Consider the following 17,918-nt stretch of genomic DNA (forward strand, 5'->3'; position numbering starts at 1 on the left):
TGTAGGAGTTACAACAGTTTCAATATGTGCCTCCCACTTTTTAAGGGGCCAAAGTAATGGGACTATCAACTCAAAAGCTATTTCATGGACAGGTGTGGGCTATTCCCTCGTTATTTCATTATCAGTTAAGCAGGTAAAAGGTCTGGAGTTGATTCTAGGTGTGACATTTGCATTTGGAATCAGTTGCTGTCAACTCTCAATATGAGATCCAAAGAGCTGTCACAATCAGTGAAGCAAGCCATCATTAGGCTGAAAAATCAAAACATACCCATCAGAGAGATAGCAAAAATATTAGGTGTGGCCAAATCAAGTGTTTGCAACATTCTTAAAAAGAAAGAACGCACCGGAGAGCTCAGCAACACCAAAAGACCCGGAAGATCACGGAAAACAACTGTGGTGGATGACAAAAGAATTATTTCCTGGTGAAGAAAAACCCCTTCACAACAGTTGGTCAAATCAAGAACACTCTCCAGGAGGTAGATGTATATGTGTCAAAGTCAACAATCAAGAGAAGACTTCACAAGAGTGAATATAGAGGGTTCACCACAAGATGTAAACCATTGGTGAGCCACAAAAACAGGAAGACCAGATTAGAGTTTGCCAAACAACATCTAAAAAAGCCATTACAGTTCTGGAACAACATCCTATGGACAGATGAGACAAAGATCAACTTGTAACAGAGTGATGGGAAGAGAAGAGAAGGAAAGGAACTGCTCATGATTCAAAACATACCACCTCATCAGTGAAGCATGGTGGTGGTAATGTCATGGCGTGGGCATGTATGGCTGCCAATGGAACTGGTTCCCTTGTATTTATTGATGATGTGACTGCTGACAAAAGCAGCAGAATGAATTCTGAAGTGTTTCGGGCAATATTATATGCTCATATTCAGTCAAATGCTTCAGAACTCATTGGACGGCGTTTCACAGTGCAGATGGACAATGACCCGAAGCATACTGCAAAAGCAACCAAAGAGTTTTTTAAGGCTAAAAAGTGGAATGTTATGCAATGGCCAAGTCAATCCCCTGACCTGAATCCGATTGAGCATGCATTTCACTTGATGAAAACAAAACTGAAGGGAAAATGCCACAAGAACAAGCAGGAACTGAAAACATTTGCAGTAGAGGCCTGGCAGAGCATCACCAGGGATGAAACCCAGCGTCTGGTGATGTCTATGCGTTCCAGACTTCAGGAACGCATAGACATCACCAGACGCTGGGATTTGCAACAAAGGATTTGCAACAAAGTATTAAAAAGTGCAACAAAGTATTAAAAAGTGAAAGTTAGATTTAGGATTGTTTAGTTTGTCCCATTACTTTTGGCCCCTTAAAAAGTGGAGTCACATATAGAAACCGTTGTAATTCCTACACCGTTCACCTGATTTGGATGTGATTACCCTCAAATTAAATCTGAAAGTCTAGAGTTAAATAACATCTTGTTTGTTTCATTTCAAAGCCATTGTGGTGGTGAATAAAGGCCAAAATCTGAAAATTCTGTCAATGTCCCAATATTTATGGACCTGACTGTATATGTAGTCTTTAACATATAAGAACTAATGTGGTAGGGAACCCCGAGTCCAGTATGAGGCTAACACCTCAGGATGACATTGAGGACCTTTGCCAGGGTAGAACCCTGTAGTAATGGACATCCAGAGCAGAGTGAGCCCTGCAGAATTATATAGTTACGGGACGCCTTGTGGTGTAGTGAAGTCGGAGCAGGGTTAAGCCCTGTAAGGCGATGAGATTCCAGAACAGGGTTGAGCCCTGCGGTGTGACTAGGGTTCGGAGCGGGGTTGAGCCCCGTGATGCAGAGAAGACTGAAGCAGGATTGAGCCCTGTGATGCGATGAGATTCCGGAACAGGGTTGAGCCCTGCAACGTGGTGTCGAAGCTGGATAATTGGCTGAGACAAGATCAGCTTAAAATTAGATCATAAAGGCGCCATCTTGTGACAGGCCGCAAGACGCCATTTTGGAAAATGAGATCGCAAGACGCCATTTTGCGAATGGCCGCCCAAGCGCCATTTTAGGTAAACTCACACTTAAGTACATATGGTAATATTACTATTAGCATCATGCGATTGCATCTTTCACCATTTCTCATACACACATTAATACGCACAATTGCGCTAACTAGTCGCATATTAGCGAATGCATAAGATCCTGTATGAAAACGCTGTTTATTAGCTTCATGCACATGCATGTGCCCCAAGTTAACTAGCGTCTTTATATCAAACCCCAAATACTTACACAGTACATATTCACATAAAAGGTCTCATAAGCTTTAAAGTATAAGATTCAAGTTTGTTCATTTATTATAATTGCTGTGAAATAAAGGTTATTTAGTAGCTCAGGTTTAATACATGATAAGTATGCCGTGCTTGGTATTATACTGATCTGCACCCTCTCCACAGCTTCCCTGTATCGTTGGTGTGAAGATCGCAACATGTATTCTCAACTTATGGACCGCAGAGACTTAAAGCACCGAAATGTACATTATATGACCAACTGTTAAAATGTGCATGAGGCAGGAAACCAGAGACAACCAGTTGTTAGAGGCTGGACTGTGTATATTTGAATCAACCTGTTAAATGCTCTGCAACAGATGCATCCTCCTTGGGAACCAATGGCAATCGCGACAAGCCTCTCTATTGTGTTGTCTGTTTCTGTGAGAGTATAAACATGTGTGTTGTGACCCCAGTCTGAGTCTTCTTGCTGAATGCTGATAGACGGGGGTTTCTTGCTGATGCCTACATCTGGTCCAGAAGCGCTGCGTATGTATGACTGTACTTGGGTCTGTATAATTCTTTGCGCTAAATTGTACTTAGATCATAGCGTGTAAATGACTGTACTTTTACTTGAAATATCACTTTGTGCTTTGGAACCACAGGTTCAAAGTCTGGAGTTTTTATTTACTATATGACTTCGTACGCAAAATAGCGTCATCCTTAGAGGTTTATAGGCAGGATATTAGAAGGTATAGGCAGGAGTGTATAGAGGTTCTAATTCAATATCCTTAGTTGGGGGCTCATAGTGAAGTCACGTACCTACTCACACGGCACATATGGTTATCCATATCTCACCAAAGGGTGGAGTGGCCACATGCAGGGTTTACCTGCAACCGCTCAGTGCTGAGAAATCGCTACCCGTTTTCGTGTGAGCCAGGGATGCTGACTAGAATCCAGGGACAAGAGAGGAAAAAGTTTGTTTTCCTTTGTTGATAGAAACTTATGTTTAGAGGGGTGCCGCAGTATTGAGCACGCGGCTGAGTCGCAGTTTTGCACACAGTCAAGACGCACTTTTGTGTATGCAGCTAAAGGTTGTCATACGGTTGTGTGGTAGTCGCATTATTGTGTGTGCGACTGGTCGCACAATAGCGTATACGTACTTCCAGTTGTGCTGCCACGTGTTTAAACAAAGTTGTTGAGGTTTACATTTTTCAATTGTTATCAAAATCTGGGTTAACGTGTATTTTTCTGCGCAGGAAAAAAGTGTGTAACAGTGAGTATTTGTTGGTAGGGGTAACTTGTTCCATAAAGTTAGAGGTACCGTATGACCTTTAAGGGCTAAGTGCTAGCCGCTCAGTAAGCAGCTTACCGCTCTATACACAGTAGCAGGTGTACATGTTGTCTTTGTTGTAGAGAGGTGCATGGAAGTAGCAGACTTAAACCTCCATAGGTGTGGAAGTTGCCTTCTTAAATCTTATCCGGGTGTGTGGAGTAGCCTTCTTCAAATCTTCACAGGTGTGTGGGTTCTGCCGTTTAAATCGTCCACATGTAAGTGAAAGTATCTCGACTGTCTTTCACCAGTTTAAATCTTTATTGAAAAACGTAAGAGTTGTTTGCATGGCTCCCATCTTGAGACAATAGAGATGTTAGATAATGATGTGCTGCTAATGGAAGCGCCGTTTGGATCGCCCCTTCGTATTATGCATACTAAGTACGGTGCTTATGCAATAAGGTATTGTGATGTATGGTTTAAAATGAAAATGAAGAGTGTTAGACCGTTTCCCAGAATTGGTAGTTATGATAAAGATTTATTGGATAATGTCCGGGATCACATCAGTCTGATGCGCTCCCGAGAGAAAAGGGTAAAATATTACAAATGTTTAAAATTGTGGCAGCATGAGGGGGATGCGTGGCTTAAAAATGTGCAAACGACGCAAACTAGCGTTGCAAGCGCATTGCCAGATAATACACCCGAGGTGCTAAATTGCAATGCGTGCGAGCCGCAAAATTACGCGCACGTGCGGCAAGGTAGCATTGAGGAAGGTATTGCAAGCATTTCACGCACACCACCTCCACCTTATGTGGATGGGAGTGCAAGTACAGTTATCGAAAAAACCCATAAAAATGTAACAAGCAATTTGTACCCTCTCTTAAGCAACCATAAAGAAAATGTTCATGATGTGGATGATGAGCCTATTGCAGTGGTTCTCAAACTCGGTCCTCAGGACCCCACACAGTTCACATTTTGTAGGTCTCCTAGCAGGTGCACAGGTGTAGTTATTACTCACTGACCCAGTTTAAAAGATTCCCAGGTGGAGCTAATTATTTCACTTGTGATTCTGAGGAGACCTGGAAAACATGCACTGTTTGGGGTCCTGAGGACCGAGTTTGAGAACCTGTGGCCTATTGTAATGTCTGCCATTTCCCATGCTGTGCAGATTATAGATGCTGCACCACAACAATCTCGAGTGGTGCCGCCATCTCCATCGGTAACAGTAATGGAAGTGCTAGCCCCCTCTGCACACGTAGAGGAAGTCGTTAATACCATACGTAGCAGCAGCAGATTAAACCCCCAGCCAGGTAACAAAGTCAAAGGTGGCAGCGCTGCCGGTCTGCATCCCATTCGGACAATAACTGTTCCGAATGGAAATGCAGATGCAAACGGTGTAGTGCCCACGAGGGAAGTAGTAATGCATTGTCCTTGGACAAGAGCAGAACTAAATTCCATCATAAATGATTTCCCCGATCCCAAAAAGGAACTAGCCAAATGTCAAAGATTTTTGAGGAATTTGGGTAGTTCTCATGAGCCAACTAATAAAGATTGGCGTGTGGTGTTAAGGGCCTGTCTACCACGCAATACCAATGTGACAAAATTAATCACGGATTGTGTATTGGATGGTGACGTTCCCTTAACAAACCAAGTAAACCAAGGTAACATTTCCCGCATTGTAACTCAATTGGGTATATATTTTCCAGTAGTAGTTAACTGGAACAAAATTTTCACTATAAAGCAAAAGGAGAGTGAATCTGCAGAAGGTTATTGCGACCGGGCTCTGCAGGCTATCACCCAGTACACTGGGATAGAAGATATTAAAGATAGCACTCACCACAGGGGAATGATAGTCACGGTACTCATGGACGGTCTTAAAGAAAACTTAAAGACTCGGGTTCAGACCTCACAACCTGGCTAGAGGGGTGTCACAATAGATACCCTCATAGAATCTGCCATAGAACATGATAAGAACATCTCAAAGAAGAGAGAGACCCAGAGCGAAAAACTAATGGCTGTCAGTATCCAGGCTCTGGAAGAAATGACGGTAACATCACAGCCAGCAGACACACTTGCATCTATACACACACTTACACCTGAACAGTTATATGCCCTCACTAATCCCATGCAACAGCAAACACAGCTCTATTCCACTAACCCTACACAACCACAGGTCTCATACTAACAAACTTCATACCCCCACAATACCCTTATCCTCCATATCCCTACCCATATCCATCACCTTTTCCCCCTGCTCAAACCTCACAACAACCCGTGTCTTCATCCGATCCACGAACATGTTTTAATTGTAACCAGCCAGGACATTTAAGTAGAACCTGCAGAGTAAAAAGGGTAGAACCCCCAAACCAGAGAGTACCTGGATATCCCCATAAGGGATATGCACAGAGACCAGCAAATGTCCAGCAGGCACCAGCTCCAATTGTGGCCGTTAATGCTTTATTGGAGAATGGTAGCCAACGCTAGGGGTCAGGTCATACCTGTAGTCTACAGATAGTCAGGTTAACGGGAAGTACTACGGAAGAACCGGTCATGATGGTTGATGTAGCTGGTACTAAATATCCTTTTCTTGTAGACACAGAGGCGACCAGGTCAGTGATAAAATCTCCCATTAATTTACAGGTGACCAACGAGACAGTACCAACAATGGGTGTAACAGGTAAAGTGGAACATTATCCTTTAACAAAATCCACAGGGGTTACTATCGGGCCACTGCATACCAAGCATTCTTTCCTTCTGGCTGCTGCGGCTCCTACTAACCTGCTGGGTAGAGATTTATTATGTGTCATATATTGCACCCCTGATGGTGTATTTTTAGATATCCCAGAGAGAGTTGCGCACGAGGTGATGGATATGTTGGACACTCCCCAAAGGATAATGTATCACTCTACCAGTTTAAATGAAAATCCATCCTCAGGTAGATCAAATGTTGTCCCAAATTCCAGATTCCCTTTGGACTAAGGATGGACAGGACACTGGATTAATGGCAAACGTAAGCCCTGTAATGGTAAATTTAAAAGGCGGTAGGCAAGCTCCAAAAATTCCCCAGTACCCACTAAAACAGGAGGTAGAATTAGGGGTTTTTCCAATAATTGAGCAATTATTACAACACGGAATTTTAATTCGTACAGCTAGTGTAGCCAACAGTCCCATCTTCCCGGTGAAGAAGAGTGGTGGGAGGGGTTATAGGCTGGTACAAGACCTTAGAGGTGTTAATAAGGTATTAGAGAGCCAATTCCTTGTAGTGCCAAATCCAGCTGTCATTCTTATGCAGATCCTTCCAAACGCAACCCATTTCACTGTCATTGACCTCTGATCTGCTTTCTTCTCTGTGCCTCTCCACCCTGACTGTCAGTATTTATTCGCATTCACATACAGAGGTGTGCAATATACATGGACACGGTTGCCCCAAGGTTTCATAGACAGCCCCAGTATCTTCTCCCAGGCCTTGCATGACTGTTTACAATCTTTTCAACCTGCCAATGGATCTGTTCTAATTCAATATGTGGACGATTTATTGCTATGTTCTGATTCGTTTATGTCACGTTTGAATGATACTAAACTTTTGTTGCTTCATCTCTCGCATACAGGACACAAGGTTGCTGAGGACAAACTACAGCCGTGCCAATCCAGAGTAAAATATTTGGGACACTGCCTAACCCAGGGGTTACGACATCTCACAAATGATAGAATCCAGGCCATACAGAACATGACACTGCCGCAGAATCAACAGCAAATTCGTACCTTCTTTGGAATGTGTGGATACTGTAGAATGTGGATCCTTGGTTTTTCTATTTTGGCCTTGCCTTTACAGGACTTAGTCTCTTCCTCAAAGCCCGATCGTGTCATACACACAGAGGAAACAGAGCAGGCTTTCCTTAATATTAAAGATAGTATGACAAAAGCACCTGCATTGGGAATACCTGACTATGAAAAACCTTTTGATTTGTATTGTACGGAAGCCGATGGTTGTGCTGCAGGTGTCCTTACACAAAAAACATGGTGATGCCAGTAGGCCCATAGCACACTACAGTGCCCAATTGGACACTGTGGCGAGATCACTCCCCACCTGTTTGAGAAGTGTAGCAGCTACCGCTTTATTGGTGAGTAAAAGTGAGGACGTAGTAGTATTGAGTCATGATATGATTGTATACACTCCCCATGCTGTATCTGCTCTGCTGAACTTTGCTCAAACCAGACACGTCTCTTCGGCTAGGTTTACCAAATGGGAACTAGCTCTAATCGCACCTGCAAACATCACTGTTAAACGTTGCAGCATGCTGAATCCAGCAACGTATTTACCATATGTACAACATGATGTACAAAGGGTGGAAGGAGACGAGTTGCTGGCGGAGGGTGAGTTCAGCGGACATAATGATACACACGATTGTATGGAATATCTGAATCAGACCTTTACTGCTAGACCTGACATACACGACACACCTTTAGAGAAGGTAGATGTGACTTTTTACATGGATGGGAGTTGTCATAGACAAACAGACACAAGTGAGTTATGTACAGGTTATGCTGTTGTAAATGACACAGACATCATAGAAGCTAAACCTCTTGGTCCTCCTCACTCAGCCCAGGTAGCAGAGTTAGTAGCACTAACTAGAGCGTGTGAACTGGCAGCAGGCAAGTCTGCTAACATTTACACTGACTCGAGGTACGCGTTCGGGGTGGTGCACGATTTTGGGGCTCTATGGCGTCTGAGATATTTTATGACAGCAGCAGGCACACCAGTTGCACATTCCTGACACATAAAACATCTTTTAGAAGCAATCCAACTGCCCAAAGCGGTGGCAGTAATTAAGTGTAAAGCCCATACATGTGAGGATGATCCGGTGTCACAGGGCAACAACAGAGCCGATGAAGCTGCAAAATGGGCAGCAGGGTTAAAAAAAAATTTCTCCAACTGAACAAATTATGTCTTTTCAAACAATTGATATGCTGAAATTAATTGAGATGCAAAATTTGTGTTCAATCCAGGAAAAGTCCATCTGGAAGTCTAAGGGATGTGGGCAAGAGTCCTTGGGGCTCTGGAGGGAAGGACAAGGTAAGCCAGTAGCCCCCAAGGCATATTACCTCAGCCTGGCTGAGGCAGCACACGGTCTGACTCATCTGGGAAAGCAAGGTATGCGCAAGTTGGTGAGAGCATACTGGTGCGCACCAGGTTTTTCTTCACAAGCAGAAAAGATAGCAATGTCCTGCCTGACCTGCTTGAGGAAGAACATAGGGAAAGCGATCCCTACTGAACCATCCCACATTCCACCGACTGATGGACGTATCCAGGTGATACAAATTGATTTCATCCAATTACCAACGTGCAGGAATCTTAAGTATGTATTAGTGTGCACTGATGTATTTTCTAATTGGGTTGAGGCCTACCCAGCTGCCACTAATACTGCTACATTTACTGCCAAGAAAATAGTTCAGGAATTTGTATGCAGGTACGGTATCCCTAAAATCATTGAGAGTGACAGGGGTACTCATTTCACAGGTGATGTTTTTCAAAATATGTGTAAGCTGATGGGTATTAATAGTCGACTTCACACTCCCTACCAACCGCAAGCCAGTGCCAAGGTAGAGAGGATGAATGGGACTATTAAAAATAAGTTGAGTAAAATCATGGCAGAGACTGGACTAGGATGGCCAGAAGCGTTACCTTTGGTCCTACATAGTATAAGGACCACTCCTAGACCCCCTCTAAATCTGTTCCCATTTGAAATACTGTTCAGTAGACAATCTCATTTGATTATAAGTCCACAGAAAGACTTGAAGAGTAACAACGAGGTAACTGTAAAGTATCTTATATCAATGAGTAAGCAGTTAAAACAACAGCAGCAGAAACTGAAATTGTTGTCCAATGATATGCCTGAAGCTAACTGTCATGATGTTGAACCAGGAGAATATGTTATGATCAGAAATTTCTTGCATTCAGGTTGTTTGACTGATCGGTGGGAAGGTCCATACCAGGTGCTGCTGACAAGTACTACATCTTTGAAAGTGGCTGGGTCCATTCCACTCACTGCAAAAAGGTCAATCAACCGGTGGAGAAACAAGTCAGAGACAAGGCTGATAGCGTGGACCTGTCGCTCGCGAACATGTTCCGGGAGGATTGAAAAGGTTGTAGTGAGATACCTGAACTAAAAGAAATCTGCAGGTCTTGTTGTGGCAATGGACGGGCCTGCTGTGTTTATTTTCATGTTCTCTTTTATAGTGTTCACCATCCTGGTCCATTTCGGGAATGTCCGGTTTTTGTGAAGGGGGACCGATTGTGGAGAGGGGAGTTGATGGCAGTGCTGATGGAGTGGAGTCAGGAGTGCAGTGCCAATCAGGGGAGTGTCTGACCAATCTTAGGGCCTGATTCAGAGCCGCTCATAAGCGGCCGCTCGTTCGCTCCGAGCGATGTTCGCACATCTGCGCATGCGTATGTGTCGTAATGCGCATGCGCCAACCAGTCAGTGCGGTTGGAAATCGTATGCTCGCAAAATAGCGAGAGCCTGCTAATTTGAGTGACAGGATGAGGCGTTTGTGGGTGGTAACAGGGGAAGGTGCTTGAAAACGGGGAGTGGAGATCCGAACGCAGGCGTGCCAAACGGTCAAAACGGGCATTTTAAAGGTGTGCATAATTAACAAAGCAGCGTCATCGACCACGTCACTTGGTTGTCTTTTAGCCTGAACTGCTCGCATAATTGCGGTAGAAAAATGCTACCACAAGAATAGCGAGCAGTTCATACGCCTTTCGATGTACTCGATTAATCTAATAAATAGCGGAGATGACGTTTGATGCGAGCGGCCAGGGGGCGTCTTTACAAAATAGCGAGCACATGTTTCGTTTGCTCGTTCAGACATAGGGGCGTCAACAGACCGCAAAAAGCGAGCGCTCAATTTAAATATCCGGCCCCTTTTTCTGAACGAGTGAGCGCAAATATTGTCCGGCTCTGAATCAGGCCCTAAGTACTGTTATTGTTAAGAGAGCTGTTATTCCGGATACTAGTTATGACCCTCACACATGTTGAAATGCTTGGTATAAATAAAAACACACCATCACCATATCTTCACACGCAATATAAACATAGTGGCAAACAAAATATGATACCTGGTGACGTGCATAAAGCCACTCAGTTAATTAGTGAGACAATTGGCTTTCAAGTTTTAGTCGCATTGGATCCCACCAGGATCGCTCTGGGGACTTAAAATTTTAGATATATTCAGGAACTTGCTAAATTAATAGATAATATCACCGAGATGTACGATGACACATTCAGGTATACAGGGAGAGAATTGCAAGTGTACAAGAAAGAACTGGTGCAACACAGGCTAGTGTTAAATTATTTAACTGCTGTTACTGGAGGGTATTGCGTAACGTTGGCCACCCAATTTGGAGTAAAATGTTGCACCTATGTCACCAATGATACCAGCGACCCCAAGGAGGTGATAGACCGAAAGATGGATGAAATTCTGCAGCTAAAATGGGAATTTTGTAAGAACCATAATGCTTCAGTGGCTGAAGTAGGGGAGAAGATAGAAGGATGGGTTTCATGGCTGAACCCAGTAAAATGGTTCTCAGGTCTAGGGGAATGGGTCCAGTAAGTGATCGCCAGCATAGGCAAATTCTTAATCCTTATACTGATTGTCATCATAATAATTTGCCTAAGTGTCCGGTGTGTTCCTGTTGTGTTGAAGTGTGGAAAATGTAAAACTAGAGTAAAACGAAAGAACAAAATTATGATGGTGGTCAATAATGGCAATATGAATACTGAGGTAAATATAGAACTGCATTACAACCCTGAACTAGGAAATACCATCATTTAATGTATTATATTTAGACATGCATAGAATGTATTATTGAAATGTTATTTTTAAAACACCTCAGATAATGTAATGTCTCAAATTCCCCTTCAAGACTGCCTTTATAGGACTGGTGTATCCCCACACCTTTCACATGATCTTCCAAGATCCGCGGTGTGCGTATAATAGTAGTTTTATGTCCCCACTCAGAGACACATTATTGATGGATTAAGAACCACCTTGTGCCATCCCATAATAACACTAAATAATATATAAATGTAAGCCTAAATTAATTTTTTTAAATCAGATTGTGATAGCATGTTGTTCGCTATCAAAGGGTGGACTGTCGAAGCTGGATAATTGGCTGAGACAAAATCAGCTTAAAATTAGATCGTAAAGACGCCATCTTGCGACTGGCCGCAAGACGCCATTTTAGAAAATGAGATCGCAAGACACCATTTTGCGAATGGCGCCCAAGCGCCATTTTAGGTAAACTCACACTTAAGTACATATGGCAACATTACTATTAGCATCATGCGATTGCATCTTTCACCATTTCTCATACACACATTAATACGCACAATTGCGCTGTTAACCAGTCGTATATTAACGAATGCATAAGATCCTGTATGAAAACACTGTTTATTAGCTTCATGCGTACGCATCTGCCCCAAGTTAACTAGTGTCTTTCTATCAAACCCCACATACTTATACAGTACATATTCACATAAAAGGTCTCATAAGCTTTAAAGTATAAGATTCAAGTTTGTTAATTTATTATAATTGCTGTGAAATAAACGTTATTTAGTAGCTAAGGTTTAATACTTGATAAGTAAGTCATGTTTGATATTTTACTGATCTGTACTCTTTCAACAGCATTTTGATATCGTCAGTGTGAAGATCGCAACATGCATTCTCAACTTATGGACCGCAGAGACTTAAAGCACCGAAATGTACATTATATGACCAACTGTTAGGATGTGCATGAACAGGAAACCAGAGACCACCAGTTGTTAGAGGCTGGACTGTGTCTATTTGAATCAGCTTGTTAAATGCTCTGCAACAGATGCATCCTCCTGGGAACCAATGGCATCAGCGACAAGCCTCTCTATGTGTTGTCTGTTTCTGTGAGAGTATAAACGTGTGTGTTGTGACCCTGGGTTCCTAGTCTTCGTGCTGAATGCTGATAGACCCCCCGTTTCTTGCTGAAGCCTACATCTGGCCCAGAGTGCTGCGTATGTATAACTGTACTTAGGTCTGTATAATTTCTTTGCACTAAGATTATATGAGGATCACAGAGTGTAACTGACTGTACTTTTATTTGAATAATACTTTGTGCTTTGGAACCACAGGTTCTAGGTCTGGAGTCTTTATTTACTGTATGACTGCGTACGCAAAACAGCTTCATCCTTAGAGGTTTATAGGCAGGATATCAAAAAGTATAGGCTGGGGTATTTAGAGGTTCAAAGGCAGTATCCTTACCACAACTGGGGACTACTGCTGGGGTGGACTACTACTGGGGGCACTGCATCAAGGGGGACTCCTACTGGGCACATTATATAAAGGGCATTGTATAGGAGGGACTACTACTGGGGGCACTATATAAGGGGCTTACTACTGGGGGCACTGCACAGGGGTGACCACTACAGGGGGGCACTGAAAAGGGAGAACCACTACAGGGGGCACTGCATAGGGGGGATAACTACTGGGGGCACTGTATAAGGGGCACTACTGGGGGCCTGCATAAGGGGGGATCACTTCTGGGGGCACTGTATAAGAGGAACTAATGGCGGACTACTACAGAGGGAACTGTGCAAGGGGCACTGCATATGGGGGATCGCTACTAGGGGCACTGTAAAAGGGGCACTACTGGGGGCCTGCAAAAGGGGGATCACTCCTGGGGGTATGGTGTAAGGGGCACTGCATATGGGGGTTCACTACTGGGGGCACTGTATAAGGGGAACTAATGGGGGGCTGCATAGGGGGGACCACTACAGGGGGCACTGTGTAAGGGGCACTGCATATGGGGGACCATTACTGGGGGCATGTATAAGGGGAACTAATTGGGGGCTGCATAAGGGGGACCACTACTGACGGCCTGCATAAGAGGGACCACTACTGGGGGCACTGCATAGGTGTGACTGTATAAGAGACACTGCATTAAGGTGCATATGGATAGAAATGTTCCCAGTGACAAGAAAGGGGGTGTGTCATGCCTCTGATGAAAATGCCTTGCTGATTGGCTGAGAAACGCGTCAGGTGTTCCCTACCAGGAAGTGCTACATTGAGCTAGGAGACAGTAGACGCCAGGCACCCAATCAACACGAGTGCACGCTGACTTACGTTGACAGCTCGGTGGACAGGTGGACAGGCAGACCTCTGGAGTGGTGAGGCAGAAGCCATCGTCTGCGTCAACACATACAGACCGGCTGACTCTGAGAGACCGCGAGCGAGGATGGCAGTGTGGCTTTGCCTGCCTAGTGGCTGCGGCTCCACCGCTAGCCCTGTCGGTGAACGGATCTCCATCTATGAGGGCGCCTATTTATGAGCGGCTGTTCCCGACTCAGGCCCCGTCCTTAACCCTCAGCATTATTTATCCAGCGGCAGCTGCAAGGTACCCCCATTGAGGGATTCTATTGGTGGTATACATATATACATTAGCTGACCGGTACGCCGATATCAGCTTATTTAAGACATTTCTGCCTTAATATAATTTGATACAAGCATCTAGGAGTTTGTGGATTGCTCCTATGCATCAATAGAGGTGTCTTATTATTTATTTCTGAGACTATTTTTGAGGTCACCATTTTCCTCTGTCTGCTACTCTGAACTGCTATATGTCACTAACAACATTTAATCCATACTAACCCATTGCCAGGGTCTGCTGCCATATCCACTGATTACTAACAACTGTGCCTATTATGGAAATCCGCCTATGACCCTAACCTGTCTTTCTTTGCGACCGTAACGATTATCTACTGGAAGCACGATATATATTTCTATTTTACAAATTTTTTAATTCTACTGTTGCTTGGTCCAACTGACTACATATCTGTGTGCACACAAGATCTTTTTGTAGTTTTCATTGAGCTCAATTGCCTATCCTGTAGGAGATTTTGTTGTTGTTTTTATAAATCATTGTATTATCAATTGAATTTATGTATTTGTTTTAATAATATCTATAAAAATTGTGTTATTGCCGCAGCGCTTTCCTTTTTCTTTGTTTCTATCTTATTTTGGAGGAATCAGCTCCCTCGTTTTCTGGGTTAGCTGCAGTGGCATTAATGCATTTACACTTAGCTCATTTTGGTTGATTATACTCATTATCTCTTAGCGCCCGGTACTTTTTATTTTTTCTGTCTTATGCAGCCAATGAATGTTCATGTGGAGTGGTCTAGGGGTATGTAATGGAGTGTATGTAAATCTGTCTCTTTGTGCCAGTTTTTCAGGACAGAGAAGTACATGCAGTTGTTATTATAATATTTGCAGCTTCCTTACTTTATCTTTCTTTCTTACTGCTCCTCGGCTCCCCCCCTTTTTCTGTTTCCTTCATCTTCATTCAATCTGTTTTCTTTTCTCCTCGTTTTCCCCCCTTCCTGTTCATCTTCCCTCCCCACCACTATATGCGCCCTGGGAGCCTGATCCCTGTGGCAGCAGGCTCCCAGTACTTTTCCCTGCCGTGGCCGCCGCACCTCGACCATCGGAGTGTCTGAGGCGGTCACCGCGCATGCGCTGTAAGGCAGAGCTGTGGCTGAGGCTTTGGCCGGCGGCTCTGCTTTGAATGCAGCCATGTCGGGAGCGGTCAGCAGTGCCGCCGCCCCACATAGTATCCCCTACACCACGGCCGCTGTCAGGCTCCCTCTAGGCCGCGACCGTGCATGCGGACTGCTGCGGCAGCTAAGGCCGATGGCCATACTGATCCGGCTATGTTGAGGCAGGCAGCGCCTGCTTCTGCCTCTATGCTGCAGAGGTAAAGGTCCGGTCGCGTGCAGGCCGCACCCGCGATCCGGATCCACTCAGGGGACGTGGCTACGCCGCTAGTCGCAGCCGCTATTTTGTGCTTGAGGGGCTGCTAATGCACCCAACGGTTGTTCAGCCTCCCCTGGTCCCTGACTCCACAGTGTCCTATGTTATAAGGGGCTGCAGGGGTGGTTACCCCAATGATGGTTCTATTCCCTCGGGCTGCTGCTGCAGCTTTGTGCAAGGTATGCCAGTGCGTAGGAATGGCGCTCCCCCTCAGTCCTTAATGCCCCTGGTCAATGTCATCTTTGTGGCTGCAGGGCCAGCCCGTAGGCATGAGGGGTTTATGGTTGGCCCCCTCCCCCCAAGCCCGTACCTTGATGACCACAATAGAAATAGCCTATAATACTAAAGTAGCATGTTTTTTAGGATCCCTTCAGGTCACAACTATCCAGTACATAAGGAGTCCAATCTGTACATCTATGTCCAGGGCAGTGCACGGTTTCTTTTTCTGCCCTCCCCCAAATTCCCCAACTTGCTCAAATGATCTGTAATGGAGCCCACATATGAAATAAAAGATTCAGCTCAGACAGGATGGCTCTACTTCTGCATATAATTGCTTACTGTGTTTGCTGGTCCTGTATATACCAGAATTATTTGATTCAGTACATTCGTATGATGTATTGATAGCTGGTTTAAGTGCTGATTATGCCCTCTTCATGGTAGTAAATGTTGAAGTCAAGCATTTGGAAACCCCTCTGCAGAAATTCTGCTTTTGCCACTGAGCCCTGTCCCTTTACGAACAAGGGCTGTTAGGATTGCCGAAGCGGGAGGTGCAGGCAGACCCCCCCCACCCCACTCCCTACTGAGCTGTTCCAGTGGGGTTTGGCCAGCCTGCGGGGGACTACTGAAGTGAAGAGGAAAACAAACAGTGGCAGTTTTATGCTGGGAATTGAGGTCCCATTGGGGGAATAGCATACTTTAGTGATGCACTATCTGACATTAAAGGGGCAGCTGCTTTGTCACTGCTTTATATATGTATGGCACCTAGGATCTAGCTTTTATCTCCTTTGAATCCTTGTTATCAGTCAATAGAGGAGATTGTGTTATATAGTCTGAGCATTTAAATTGACAGAATACATGGGCTACAGTGAATACATGTGCTACATTGAAATGCCACAGGGTGCACGGCTTATTGCTGCAGTTACTGCCCCAAGATGCTGTCACTGGAGTGGGAACACCTATGGGAAAGCTCCATTCTCAGCTATGCTCCTACTTCGCCTTGTCTCCCATGGCTGCGGCACCCCCCCCTCTCCCCCAGCTGTCATCTCAGGCTAGCCTTTTCACCATGAAAAGGACTTGCTTCAGTGTCGAATCTGGTATCAAGCTGTCGGTGGCAGATTTCTGTAAGACGGCATCATCTATATGCCTCGGTCGTATGTGGTGCTGGCTATGGCTATATCCCCATAGGGAAGTGGCTGAGTACTCCTGCAGTAACACTCAGCTCCAATTTTACTGACGCTGCTGTCGCAACTGGCTTTTTGAGCTTACCTCAACAGTTCAAGGTGCACTATACTTTGGCCGTTCACGTGGGTTGCGTAGGGGTTCACTAAGAACATTTTGTTGCTTAAGCTGTTCCCCATTGTGGTTGCTCTAGAACTCTTGGGGGACCGCTTGGGTAACGTGAGTATGATTTTGTTGCGACAACCTGGGTGCGTTGTAGGCGCTTGACCTCAGAGGTCGTCCTCTCTTCTGGGTGTTTGTTTGCTAGCATGAATTGTTCTGTGTTGCCTGCTGCTTAATGTCCAATTTGTGTCCAGGCATGTGCCTGGGATAGATTGGATTGCGGATGCACTGTTGCCATTCTAAGAATTAGCCCCTCAGGCCGCTCTGGCAGGTGGGAACAAAAAATATGATTGGCAGTGATCCTGGGCGCCTATGGCCAGGGCCGGCGCTTCCATTAGGCAGCTGCCTAAGGGCGCCGGTCTCTGATGGGTGGCCCGTTGAGGCTGCCTTCTACAGTGGGCATGGTCTTGTCTCTCCCCACCGGAAGCCATTTCACCCGGTGATGCACCTAGTCCAGTTATGGTGACATCACCCTGCTACCGGTATGTCGAAGCTGGATAATTGGCTGAGACAAGATCAGTTTAAAATTGAATCGCAGCGACGCCATCTTGCGACTGGCTGCAAGACGCCATCTTGGAAATGAAATCGCAAGACGCCATTTTGCGAATGGCCGCCCCAGCGTCATTTTAGATAAACTCACAATTAAGTACATATGGCGAGATTACTATTAGCACCATGCGATTGCATCTTTCATCATTTCTCATATACACAGTAATACGCACAATTGCGCTGTTAACTAGTCACATACTAGCGAATGCATAAGATCCTATATGAAAGCACAGTTTAGTAGCTAAATGCGCACGCATCTGTCCCCAGTTAACTAGCGTCTTTATATCAAACCCCGCATACTCACACATTACATATTCACATACAAGGTTTCATAAGCTCTAAGGTATAAGATTTAAACTTGTTCATTAAGTATAAATGCTATGAAATAAGATTGTTTGGTAACTAAGGTTTTATACATGTAAAGTAAGCCGTGTTTGGTTTTGTACTGATGCGTACTCTTTCCACAGTATTCCGGT

Source organism: Taudactylus pleione, unplaced genomic scaffold (assembly GCF_031769625.1).
Source record: "Taudactylus pleione unplaced genomic scaffold, aTauple2 ptg000381l, whole genome shotgun sequence".
NCBI classification, from domain to species: domain Eukaryota; kingdom Metazoa; phylum Chordata; class Amphibia; order Anura; family Myobatrachidae; genus Taudactylus; species Taudactylus pleione.